Source organism: Bidens hawaiensis, unplaced genomic scaffold (assembly GCF_021521415.1).
Source record: "Bidens hawaiensis isolate Kalapana, Puna unplaced genomic scaffold, B.hawaiensis_p1.1 tig00041348_1, whole genome shotgun sequence".
Lineage (NCBI taxonomy): Eukaryota > Viridiplantae > Streptophyta > Magnoliopsida > Asterales > Asteraceae > Bidens > Bidens hawaiensis.
The window spans coordinates 114,596-128,071 of NW_027497327.1; positions in this window are offsets into that span (position 1 = coordinate 114,596).

A 13,476-nucleotide genomic window follows, 5' to 3' on the forward strand; every position below is an offset into this window, starting at 1 on the left:
AGGCATGGCTAAAGGGGTATTTGACAACTTGGGTAAAAGTCAATTAAAAGACCTATTCTATTTTGAGAAAGTTGAGTGAGAAAAGTTGGAAACTGAAGAAAGAAGGCTACTGGAGTTTCAGTGTCGACCAATGGGTGAACTCATTCAAGCACAAAGATCTGTCCATGCTGGTACAACTGATGAAGAAGTAATGGGCATGATCACTATAATGGCCAAGGAAGGAGAAAACTATTTATAGCTGGTCATGTTGCCCAAGGAGAAGATTATTAAAAATGTTTGAGAAGTCTGGGCATGTGAGGGTTCCAATTCCTAAAAAGAAGTATACTTCTAGTCCCTCCACTGTAAGTGTCCCAATCCCAACCACTAGAGCCTCTCATAAATGTGAACAAAGGCCACCAACTGATGTGGACCTACCAAAGAGGCTATACTTTGATGCAAAAACTGATTCGTTGAAAGTAATAATGAATAGTGGTGAACTGACGCACATAGTATTCAAAGATGATTTCTTGGACTTTAAAAAGGAACAATTGGAAGAATTGGCAACTCTGCCCTTGTATGACTACCATAACAGGCAGACTTTTGCATGGAGACAACAAAATTAATTATCCAAACATTTGAGAGATCAATCAAGGAAGGGGTTCCCTATGCTGAACAAGAAGAGGAAGTTGGAACTGTCCGAATTGAAAAGAAGAAGATGCAAAGAAGGTTGATGGACTTCATGCTTACTGAAGCTTCTTACAAGCAGAAGACAAAGTACACCAATCCTCTTGCCAACCTGAAGGAATGCTTAAGTATGAGGCGGAAGATGACCAGGCCAAATCATGAAGTCCAAAAGAATGGAAGGATCACTAACATTGTATTTGAACAACATGATCAATCCTTCATTCTTAGAAACACAGATGGACTAGCCCAGGGAATCATACAGCATGATACCGATCTTGAGTTTCTTCATGTGGAGGATCTGGAGGATATAATCAGATGGACTCTTCCCTCTCAGCATCCCCACCACAGGGAGATCTCAATATTTCAACAAAAAGCCACAATAGTCACAATGGACAGAAGAAAGGAAGCTTCAAGTTCCAGAAGATGAAGATACAACTTATAGAGTAGGCTTGATTTGTAGTGTCCTTGAGACAGAATTATAAGTTGTAAACTTATACATTTTGATATTTAATTTCATCTTTTGAAAATTGATGTGTATTTTTGATAAATGTATGTAACCTAAGAGGTGTTTTGGTACAGCTGAGGATGTTCCAATCTAGGGGGGAGATTGTTGGGATGAGAAAAGACTTAGGAAGATTGGAATCTTCTCAACTTCTCTGAAAATGGCTAAGTATGGAAACCGAGCAAACTCAGGCCTCCCATCAAGCTTATACTAAGTCTAGCAAGGTATTTTGCTGTCCCAGCAAAGTTATCTTCTGGAATTCCTCTTAAGTGATAGAACGAGCAAGGTTCACTTTGTCTAGCAAGGTTGTTCTTCAAGTCAAGCAAGGTTTGTTTCATAACAAACTCTTGACTAAGCCAAGCTAAAACCAACTCTTTTGGAAGATCTAGCAAGGTTTATTCATAATAAACAGTGGTCCCGGCAAGCTTGAAGGAAGTTGATAAAGGATTTACTTAAGGACTTCTTACGAGCAAGGTTCAACTCAGAGAAGGCTACAGTGTTACCAGCACACTTTGGTTTGTTCAAATAAGTAAAGTTAACAAAAGGTTGAAGGGATCTCTGAAGAACAAGTTTGCTCGTAGGACCTTATTGAGCAAAGTTTGATATGGTCAAGAGCATTGAAGTCTGCTAAATGAATATATTCTAAGGAAAATATTCTAAGTAAATATTACCCGGAGAACTGTTCCCTAGCATACTTAATGGTTACCAGCTCTGCTCGCTAAAGACAAAAGCTACAAAGCTTGCTCGAAGACCTATTTACACTTAGAATCATTTGTAATACGTTTAGAATATTTTTCAATCATTAGGGTTTCTAGAAGGAATGATAGTTGTCAGGGCAGGCCTATGAAAAGAATAATTTAGGTCACGCATATGACCTCTCTCTACACACCTGAATAACAGACTGAGCGAATATTGTGATTCGACGACTATCTCCCTCCTGTACGAAAAGCTGCCAACAATCCAAACATTCCACCTAGAAATCCTAATTGATTTTCATTGTATCCTTCACAATATATATGGAAATCTTTTGAGTTACTTTGTGTATTTGTTACTTTTTTGTTTGTTTAGCAACACTAAGAATATTATTGATTCTGCCATTAATATTCTTTTGTTCTTTTCACAAAATAGTAAGTCGTAACCTTCTTGTCAAGACTAATGTGTGGGTTACGATAGTGAGAGATTGAGCTATTGAGTGAGCTATATACAAGACCGACACACAAGTTCAAATTTAATGGTCATCGATTAAAACCATACATCGATGGACCATTCGAAGATGTCTCGGAGGTGGTAATCCTCCACCAAAACCAATAAACATACTGAAAGTATGGTCTGGCCAAGACCCTCATTAAACCAGGCCTTGTAAATAAGTTCCTCAATTTTACTTATACACACACACACACACACACACACACACACATATATATATATATATATATATATATATATAAGAAATCTCAATCACGGGGGCGTTCCCATAGAAGCACGGTCCCATGCCACAAAGTACGGGCTGGAATCTTCGCTGCAAAAATCTCAGTCAGACTAGTTTGTAACAGAATTGTTAGACCTAAAGCACGGAGCCGTGTTCCTAGAAGCATGGGGTCGTACCTGACAATTGCTTGGCTATAAATTGCACCTCTTGCCAATGCATTTCTTGCACCAAACCAAACACAAACACTTTCACCTGAGAATTCAAAATGCCTACTGAGATGAATAAAGAAATTCCCGTTCCTCATCAGCCGGGAAACAAAACCCGACACATTTCCAAAACCGAGCTACTCATGAAACTTCAAGAGCTCATTAAGGAACTCACCGAAATGAATCTCCTTGAAGAGATGCGCCTCATCCAACTCAGCGAGTCGGTGGAAATCATGAAAATGGAACTACGAGAAAATTCACCCGGATCATTCGATGGAGGAGAGCCTTTCGGTGGAATTTAGAGACAATCATCTTTATGTTTTCTTAGATAATCAAGTGCAATAGGCATAAAATTTAGGAGTTCGGGCTTAACCAGATTAAAATTCATGTTTTAGGAAAATCGGGCTTATCCCAAATTTGTGTTTAGGATCCTTTTAATCAATGAAAAGTAATTTTAGGACAATCAAACTGTTCAATTAACATCTTAAACATCATTCCAAAAATTCGTGTTCTCGCGTTTGGCTGAAAAATCAAAGAAAATATTTCAGTGACAAAAAGCACAGGTTGTGCTTAACCAAGCACGGGGCCGTGGTTACCTTAGAATCTTCAGCGTGATACGTGTTGACTCCGTACAATTCTGGGAATCAAAAACATTTATTCCCCTAGCAGCATGGGGTTGTGCTTAACCAAACGTGGGGCCATGTTCGATGTTCCAGTCTCTATATAATGCATTGAAATCTCACTATTCCATTCATACCAAACTAAATATTACTGAAATCGAAAACAAAAAAAAATGGAGTCGAAACCAGTAAGGAAATGCAAAAATGGTGATTCTTCGTCAAACCTTGAGGAAGAAATCATTAGGCTCCAAAGCGTAGTGAGAGACCAACTTAAAAGCAACATCCAAACTGAAGCTCGCTTAATGAGTTGACAAATAAGGTTGAAATTCTAAGGTTCGAGAATTTTCACGTTGTTGATAGCCACAACAAAGACTTGGATTTTAAGCTCAACTACCTTAACCAATAGATCTCAAAGCTCGACAAAAAGCTTTCTGAGCTCTTGGAAGCCAAAAGAGCCCCACCACACATTCAAGACTTGTTCGGGAATGGTGGTCGTTAGTAGTTCAAGCCTTGTCTTGTCTTGTTAGGATTTGTTCTCGTTTAAGCTAATTTCATGTTTCACGGTTCATGTTGTTTTAATTTTCCTTGTAATGTTTAAAAGTTAATGAATTCTTAGGACTTTGCGTTCTGTTTTAACATTAATCTTCAAAGAAAATTAGTTAAAAATCAGACCAGCTTGTTAAATAAACAATAAACAAAAAGACTTTACTGTAACATGTAGCACGGGGCCGTGCTTCAAGAAGCACGGTGCCGTGCTTCAAGAAGCACGGGGCCGTGCCCCACTCTACAGTGCAGTTACGAGATTTTAATAAATATCATATTCCTCATAACTTAACCCTAAAACACTCCGCCTACTTCCGAAACTGGCGCCCCTTAACCTATTACTCAAATCTTTGCTTCAAATCTTCGATTTCCAACAAGAGGTATGTTAATTTGGTGATTCTATTGTACAATTTCATCTAATTAGGTTGTAAATGAACCCCAAATCTTACCAATTGGGTAAATCGGGTCAAAACCCGGTAAATAGATGGTTAAATTGTTTAAATCTATGTTTTTGATTTAATAGAGAGATTTTCACTTAGGTTTGAGGGAGTTTGTAAGAAGATAATCATTCTGGTTCGGGTCTTGGATAATCCATATAACAAAGTCAAACCCGAAACATATTTCTTAAGAACCGGGTTCCATCGGAAGTTCAAATCTTTACATTTGCAGAATTAGGATTAAAAACACGGGCTGTGTTTTGAAAAACACGCCCTGTGGTCAACCATAGGTCAACAAAAAGTCAAAACCAGTAAGAATGGTCAAAATTTCCAAACCAACAGCAGCATGGGGTCGTGCCACTAGAGGCACGGTACCGTGCTTGGCCCTCTGTTCCACGTTTTCGGAAAACTTTGAGAAAATTCAACAAATCTGGTTCTAAATTGCAGGTGGCTGAATACGGGGATGATGAGAATGCTTTCTTAATCTTTCACGAGGATACAGAAAGAGATGAACGCACTGGACAAAGAATGGGCTACCTTAACAATCGGCTTTCAGAATCGAACTTCTATGCTTGCAAAGAAAATTTAAAGCAAGTAAACTAATGGGGGAGATACAAGGGGCTTGTCGAAGGGCCGTGGACGCGTGTTTTAAATCAAAAAGGGAAAGTAGTGACTGAATTTACCAAAGAATTTTTCGCCTCATTCTCAACAAGACAAAGGATTTGTATATTTGGGACGGAGAAGCTGTTGAGTTCAAGTGTGGGGGAGAATGGTAAAAAAACGTCGGTCGCCCAGCTCGGGATCGATATGGGTATTTATACAAGCGATGAAACCGACATGCCCATTTGGTACGAGTCCATGACCACTTTTCCAGATGAAGATGCCGATGAGTCAGAAGAAGCAGGTGACACCAGATTGGAAGCATGGGAACAATTGAGTTTCGGGGGAAAAAGCTATTGTGAAAGCAGCACCAAAATCACCGTCTTACGCAACCCACTGATGAGATACATTCACCTATTACTGAGCCACACAGTCACTACACGTGGTCAGAGCAAGGGGGTCGTGAACTTGAGGGATTTGTGGGCCCTTTATTTCATCAAGAACGAGGTACCTTTCAAGGGGGTCGTGAACTTGAGGGATTTGTGTTCTGTCAACTGTTTAGAACCAATGCAAAATTAAAAAGCCCAAATACCCTGATATTTGGTGATGCGTGGTCTTATAAGCTTTACAAAGATTATGGTGCAGATAGAGAAGGAACGCGAAGCCAGAACCCAATCGCACTTGCTCTTAACTTATGTATCAGTATGCAGATGGTCCAGCAAATAGGCAGAAACCTAGACCAGTGGAGGTTTCATGATTCCCTTAACCAGATATGGGATCCTGAGGACCCCGCTGAGATGACCATTCAGGACATACGTGAGAGGAGGGCAGGATCTCCACCACGTCAGACCCGCCGCCACACTTACTCCCAGCAGGGCGGCCCATCATCATTAAGGGACAGGCCCAGCTCATCATACCACAACCATACTCCTTTGAGGGCCTATACAGACTCATTGACCAATTCCAGACTCACACTAACGCCTCCTTTGACAGGTTATCAGGACAGATTGCTGATTCTAACGCACAGCGAGCTGCGGAATATGCAGAGACGAGGTGGGAGATTAACCGTTTGAGCGACCATATGGACAGGAAGTGGGGACCCTTTGACCCGAATTTCACAGGTAACTGACGAGCAGCAACGATGGTAGGTCTGGCATGGATATGGGTATGGGCGGTAGTATCATCCGACATTATCATTATGCTTTTTTAAGATAATTTCTGTTTTGTTGTTGGAACTTATTTAGCCCGTGTTGGTTGGGTATGGATGATTTCATACCCAAATTTCAGTAGTATTATGCTTTGGTTGTTTGTGGTTGTTTGCTATGTTATTATTTAGGTACACTACAGGAAAACTGACGAAAAACAGGGGACGCTCTATCGAAATTTCGTTAAGCCCGTAGGGAAATTCCTTTCCATTTTACCCACCATATACCATATGAATCTTATTATGAATCTTTTCACATTGAGGACAATGCGAGATTCAAGTGTGGGGAGGGGAATTACATGACCAATTGCTGCTCAACTAATTATAAGATTCTCTAATAACAAAATTTTTTAGCAAACAAAGACTATTTCTATAACAAACCCAAAAGACCTAAGAATTTTTTTTTTTTTTTTTTTTTTTTTTTTTGCAAATAACCAACTAAAAATCTACTATAAACTAAAAGTCAAAGGCTAAAAACAAAATTGTAATACTGAGAAGAAATTTATGCAAAATATGGTGTTTATACCCAATTCCTCCATTACTGTGAGATAAACCTCATGCCATATAAAAATTTTTTCGAAAGCTTTGAGTGAGTCATATGTTTCGTGTGATTTAGAACTTGTCACAAATGTCCATTTCAAGACCGCACGAAGCGTTGTATAAGGAAGAAGGTAATATTATCACAATTACCTCAAACCATTCTCCAAATAACAAAACCCAAAAACATTACCACTTTATCCCTCTCACCGGTAAAATACAATACTAGTCTTTTACCGGCAGACCCTAAAGAACTCGGAATGCATTCTTTCGATTTCAATTTCCTTTTGTTGCATACATTTCGCAAAACCTAGGTTGCCTCCAGAACATAGGGAGATAATCTTTCTCTTTAGCAATGAGATGATGAAAACGTGGCGCCAAGACGAATAAAGGCCACCATTTTGTGGATTTTCCAAAAGCGCAATGAAAAGAAGAGCAAAAGATATGAACGATGCTTAGGATGCGGAAACTGGTCCCACCAAGGAAGATGTAGAAAAAGTCAAACACAGTCTCAACATGAATATACAGGACTAATGAGGGTGGGGTCTATTAGGATCAAAGCCGAACGATAGAGGATGGTCTAAGTGTAAATTATAGAGTAAAAAGAAAAAAGGTAGTGATTTTGTGTGAATTTGAGAAAACAAAGTTTGCCTATAATTATTTTGTAATATTTGTTGAATTGATTGTGAGTATGGGAGAAAGAAAACTATAATAATAGTATAGAAAAGTATTATTTGATTAAACATGATAGAAAAATGTAGTGTTTTTTAGTTTAATTATAGAGATATGGATGAATGATAGGTCGAGAATGCTCTAAGAGCATTCCTAGTCCATTCTCCATCTCTATCTCTATAATTACATTAAAAACATTATCTTTTCTCTCTCATTTTCTATTAAAAATATACTTTTATCATTACCTTTTCTTTCTCCTTCACTCACAACGACTTCAAAAATCATTAAAAATATAAAGATAAACAGTGTGTTTCTCTAAATTTAACTATGAATAGTAACATTTTCTCTCTCCTGCTCTCACAACCACTTTTAACTATCTCTCAAATATTGAGAACACCCTCACAAAATTTGAAGAATGAATTGAGAATACTTTAATAAAGGATATGACTTATTGGTATTCTCTGGACAATTTAATATATTAGATTTCATTTTTGATAGGATGAACCTTTTTAGGCATTTAGGCATTTACAGTAGTCTGTTATAATGCTATGTGTAGTGGAGGGGCTACACATAAAGAGGCGAATTGCGACACATTGCGTCTAGTCAGCAAAGGGTGAGTTTTTGTTTTTAGGGTGTAATGATGTTGTACCCCTCACTTCCACATCAACATTTTTTATTATTTTCTTTTTATAATTAAATTAAACAAATACAAAAACCATTAAGTTATTAAAATCTATTAAATTAATTAAATAAAAGAAAATTAAATTATAATCAAATAAAAAACACACCAAAAAATAAAATAATAAATAAATATAAAAATACTAATTTATTCGTCATCTTCGGCTTCGTCCTCCTCCTCGTCTTCGTCCTCGTCTACATCTTCTCCTTCTTCCTCCTCCTCGTCTTCGTCCTCGCCCACCTCCTCGTCTTCAACTTCGTCCTCGTCTTTGACTTCAACAAGATGATTATCCCAAACGTGTTGAACAAAATCCGCCTTAAGTTGGTTATGTATCTCACTTGATATGAGCTTGTGAATGTTTTGCGTTCGTTGTTCTTCGGTTGGTTCAGGGAATTATTCTGGAACGATCCCGGGTATATAGTGTTGGCATATTACTCTGCCCTTATTTTCTAAAATCATATTATGCAATATGATTCACGTATACATGGCATCGCTCATTTTTTCCATCAATCATACACGATATGGGTTTTTTCACATAATTCCAACGTCATTTTAGAACCTCGAAACATCTCTCAATATCTTTTCGCGCGGACTCTTGCTTTTTCTTAAAGTATTCTCTTTTTTGTTAGATCAGGTCTTGAAACTTTTTGATTATGATCGAGTACTCCGAATATATCCCATCTCCCAAATAGTATCCGTGACGATATTAGGTACCATTGGCATAAAACGGTAAGACCGGTATGTTACGGCTGTTGTAATACTCTAGCACAACGACGCGTTGAGAACGTTTATGTCATTGGTGGACCCGACGAAGCCGAAGTAGGCCAACCAAATCCAAAGGTCGTTGAATTGGTTTGGTATTTATATTTAAGTTTGTATATGAAATGATGAAAATGGTTGAATTGGTTTGATATTATATTAAGTTTTTTATTTTCTTTTCATTATTTTGACCGTTCAACAATGGTCCAATATTTAAATTATTATTATTTTATTTCATTCACGGGCGACGAAAACATATCGCCCCCTATCGCCCTGTTTTTCGCCTGGGGGCAGTGTGCCAAGTGAATATCGCCCCTACATGTCGCCCAGTACACCTAGCCTAAATATGTTATAAATATGTAAGTGAGTTTTGTAAATTATATAAGATGATTTTGAGTGATTAAGGAAAAAGAAAATGTTAAATAGAAAAGTTAAATTTGGGTTTTAACTGTTCCCATCGTATAATTTTTTAATATATTTTAAAAATGGTTTGTTACGTTAATTGTTATTATTATTAAGTATTTTTCTATTTTGTTTATGTGAGGGGTTAGTGGCTATTTTTGTTAGTTAGGGGGTGCCCTTAGTAACTTGTTTTGCTATTTATTTTGCTACGTATTATAAATGATATCGTATCAGAAGTTTTAAAATATTATTTCTTCTCTAACAAGTCTCTTCAGTCGTTCCTAACCCTATCAAGGGTATCTGAGCCGTTTCGATCTCCAGTCGGAACTACTCCCTTTGTCATGACGAACACACGCAACCAAGATGTTGACAACACTCTCAAGAAGAGAGCCAACCCACGCTATCAGTACTAATGAAACAACAAGAACAATCAGCCAAACTACAAGAAGAGATCTTCATGGCGGTGCATGATAGATCAGTCCACGTTAGCAGGGTTGGGTTTAGCTCGAGTTCATCGTTCTCTCTCGGCGATGCAGACTCAAAGGGTACCCAGCCAATGCGAATCGGGAAGGTTAAATTTCCCAAGTTCTCGGGTGAAGATGTAGAAGGTTAGCTTTACTGTTGTGAACACTTTTTCGCGATTGATGCGACTCCCATGGAGATGAAACTCAGGTGCGCTATTGTTCATTTAAAAGGGGACGTGATCCAATGGGACAGGGCGTTCATGCGTACACGTAACGCTACCGTGTCTAATGTCTCGTGGGGAGACTATGTGCAAGCTATTCAGCCCGTTTTTCTAATCCAATGTTTGAGGATCCCTTGGAGGAGATAGCTTCCCACAACCAGACAGGTTCGCTACACAATCTCAACACGGCTTTTGATTCATTATTGAATAAGGTAACGCTTAGTGAAACCCAAGATGTTAGTCTCAATCTTAAGGCCCTTAAACCAGGAATTAGGGGGGGTCTGTAAAGATGTTCAAGCCTCAGACACTACATGAGGCGTATGGGTTGGCGAGTATGCAAAATATCAACAACACGAGCTTGATGAAACGACTTAAGGATGTAGAAGAGGTTCGCAGGATGAAGAAGATAAAATAACACCACCGGTTAATGCCTCAAAACTTCCCTTGTTACCAAGTCCAACAACCATGCCACTGACATCTAAACCCGGTACTCTTAGCTCGAGGCGTTTAACGGATGATGAACTCGAGTTAAAAAGGGCTAAACAGGAATGTTTCTGGTGTACAGAAATGTTTTTTTCGGGACACAAGTGTTAGAAAAAACAGTTTTATATACTCGAGGTGGAGGATGAAAAACAAGCAACGGAAGAGGATGCAGACAATGTTACGTGAATCACTTTTTGAGGGCAAAAAGTGGATTAAGGGGGGAGTATTGTTACGTTTATTATTATTATTATTATTATTAAGTCTTTTTCTATTTTGTTTATGTAAGGGATTAGTGGCTATTTTTGTTAGTTGGGGGGTGCCCTTAGTAACTTGTTTTGCTATTTATTTTGCTACGTATTATGAATGATATCATATCAGAAGTTTAAAATATTTTTTCTTCTCGAACAAGTCTCTTCAGCCGTTCCTAACCCTATCATGGTTGTGGATAGATTAGAGAGAGAAAATAATAATAAATGTATAAAGAAATATTATTTAATTAGAAAATAAAGACTGTTGATTTTTTTAATATAATTATATAGATATGTATAGAGAATCGGTTGGAAATGATCTTGACATAATAAAAAAAATATATTATATAAAAATTGCAGGTTATTGTATTTGAACTTTTAAACCTCTTATGTACAGTATAGAGTATTTGTCACGTAATTAAAGAAGATAAATTAGCCTAATATAAAGTCATAAAGGCGGTGTGGTTTGTTCGATGAACAGTCAAATTTTCAAAAGATTAGTTTTTGTTGACACCCCATCATTGTCCACATTGATTAATCTGATCATGTGAATTGTGTCGTCTTTAGGTATGGCAACATTACAATTTACAACAACCAAGTGTTCCCTCTTTATTTGGTTTCTTTCAGACACCATCAACATCGTTCTATAATAGTTTTAATAATATAAAGTTATATAATAGTTTTAAAGTTGACAAAAAAAATTCATTTTTTATTTAAAAAACACATTTTTACATAATGTTTTTAGAGTTTTTTACATAAACACATGTAAAAGCCAATTAAAAATAAAATAAAATATTAATTTTCAGTTAAAAAAATATTTTTTTTTAAATTTACTTTTTCGTATTAGAATGTCTTCTACATATATTTATAAATAAAAAGTCAGAAAAAGTTTATGCTAAAACTAATTTTTTACATGTTAAATCGAGTTTTATATTAGTTTTTTAAATGTAAAGTTAAGAGTTTTCTTAGTTTTTTTAAGTTCCCTCTTAAACATGCCCATATATATATATATATATATATATATAGAGCAAGGTTAAAATAAGAAATAAAACTATCCTAAGAAATGTAAAAAGTGTCTTTTACCCTTAACAAAATAAAAACACCGAACTAACAAAATAAAACACACCGAACAAAAAACACACTAACATTATCCACCATCAGATGATCACATCCAACGCCCGATATTACTTCTCACACTTCTTACAAATAACTCACTTCTTATTCTAACCCCACCCTATATATATATATATATATATATATATATATATATATATATATATATATATATATATCATAGCTTTAGAGCTGTGTAACACACGAGATAATCTAAATAATTAAGTTACAAATAAAGATATACATAATGTATATAGAAAAATGTATTACACATATTCTTGTATCATTATGCATAAACTGATTTTATTTATATCATAAAATGATTTTTTCCAAAAAAAGAACTTGATAAAAAAATAATAATGCATTTGCAAAATCATACCCAACAACACTCTATCTATTGAAAATATATTCTAAATATTATATATGTATAATTGAAAGAAATTTGGTTATGAACTAATTTCGGAGAATACTTCTCATATAATAATAGTTCTGAGCTACACCATGAAAAATATTTTGATAAGTTTGAGGGGCTTCTCGACTTTGCCAATTGACAAAAAAAATAACATGTTAACCCGTTCGATTTTGTGAATGTTTTACTTCACTTGAGCATAATTTTGTTTGATATGTTTCACATAGAATATTCTGATCACTATTCAAGGAAAAGTCAATGCTGACACAAATGTCTCCAATTTGATAAAAGTTATAAGCATGGATAGGCCTAGAGGTGGCATATCGTAAGTGTTTGTCATTTTTCTTAAATTTTAATAGTTATGGAAAAAATACTCAATGTGCAAAATCCTGAATCTTTTGACTATTTCAAAAAATGTCCTTAAAAATAAATTCGAAACTCAATCAAATTTAAAATTCTAACTTTAATTTGTTTTACATTTTCAAGTCAAAACTTTGAACTCGTAAGACAATAAATTTGTTTGCATTATCAAATTTTTAACAAGATTTAGATTATCCTTTTTACCCATAACAAATTTGAGCCAAATGTAGTTAATTTGTACCAAACGATTTATTTGCAAACTTTTAACCCGTAACAATCAAATTTAAGTTTCACAAAAAACCCGAAACAATCCTTAATAAAAACCTAAAAAACTAAATATGATAAACTTTATTATATTTGAATGTTATTGGTATGTACTATCCTTACAATTTAACACATATATGTATAGTTTACTAAATTAACCGAACAAACTAAGTATATAGAATTAAATCATATATTTCTAAGTTATAAATTTATATGACAACGTACAAACAAACCAATAGATAAATAGATCTATTTTAAAATAATGGATCAACTTTTAAGCATATATTTATAATTTAATGATTAAAAAAATTATTCATAAATTGAAAGCATATTATAGTTTTTTTTTATGTACAATCTTCAAAAATATATATAGGATAATATGTTAATGATAACAATTAAAATTATATTCTTTTTAATATTTAAGAAACACATTTCGTTCTTGATTTTTGGATTTCACCAAGTATGTTGTGAAATATATTCTAACAATGTATAGTAGTATAATATGTTAATATTTATTTTTATAAAAGTGTATAGATATAATATAAATAAAGTTAAAAGAAAAGTGAATAAATTAATCATGTAATTAATATAATATAAATTAAGCGTAAAAGGAAAGTGAATAATATTGATATATGTCATATACTAGTTTTAGAGGGAAAAA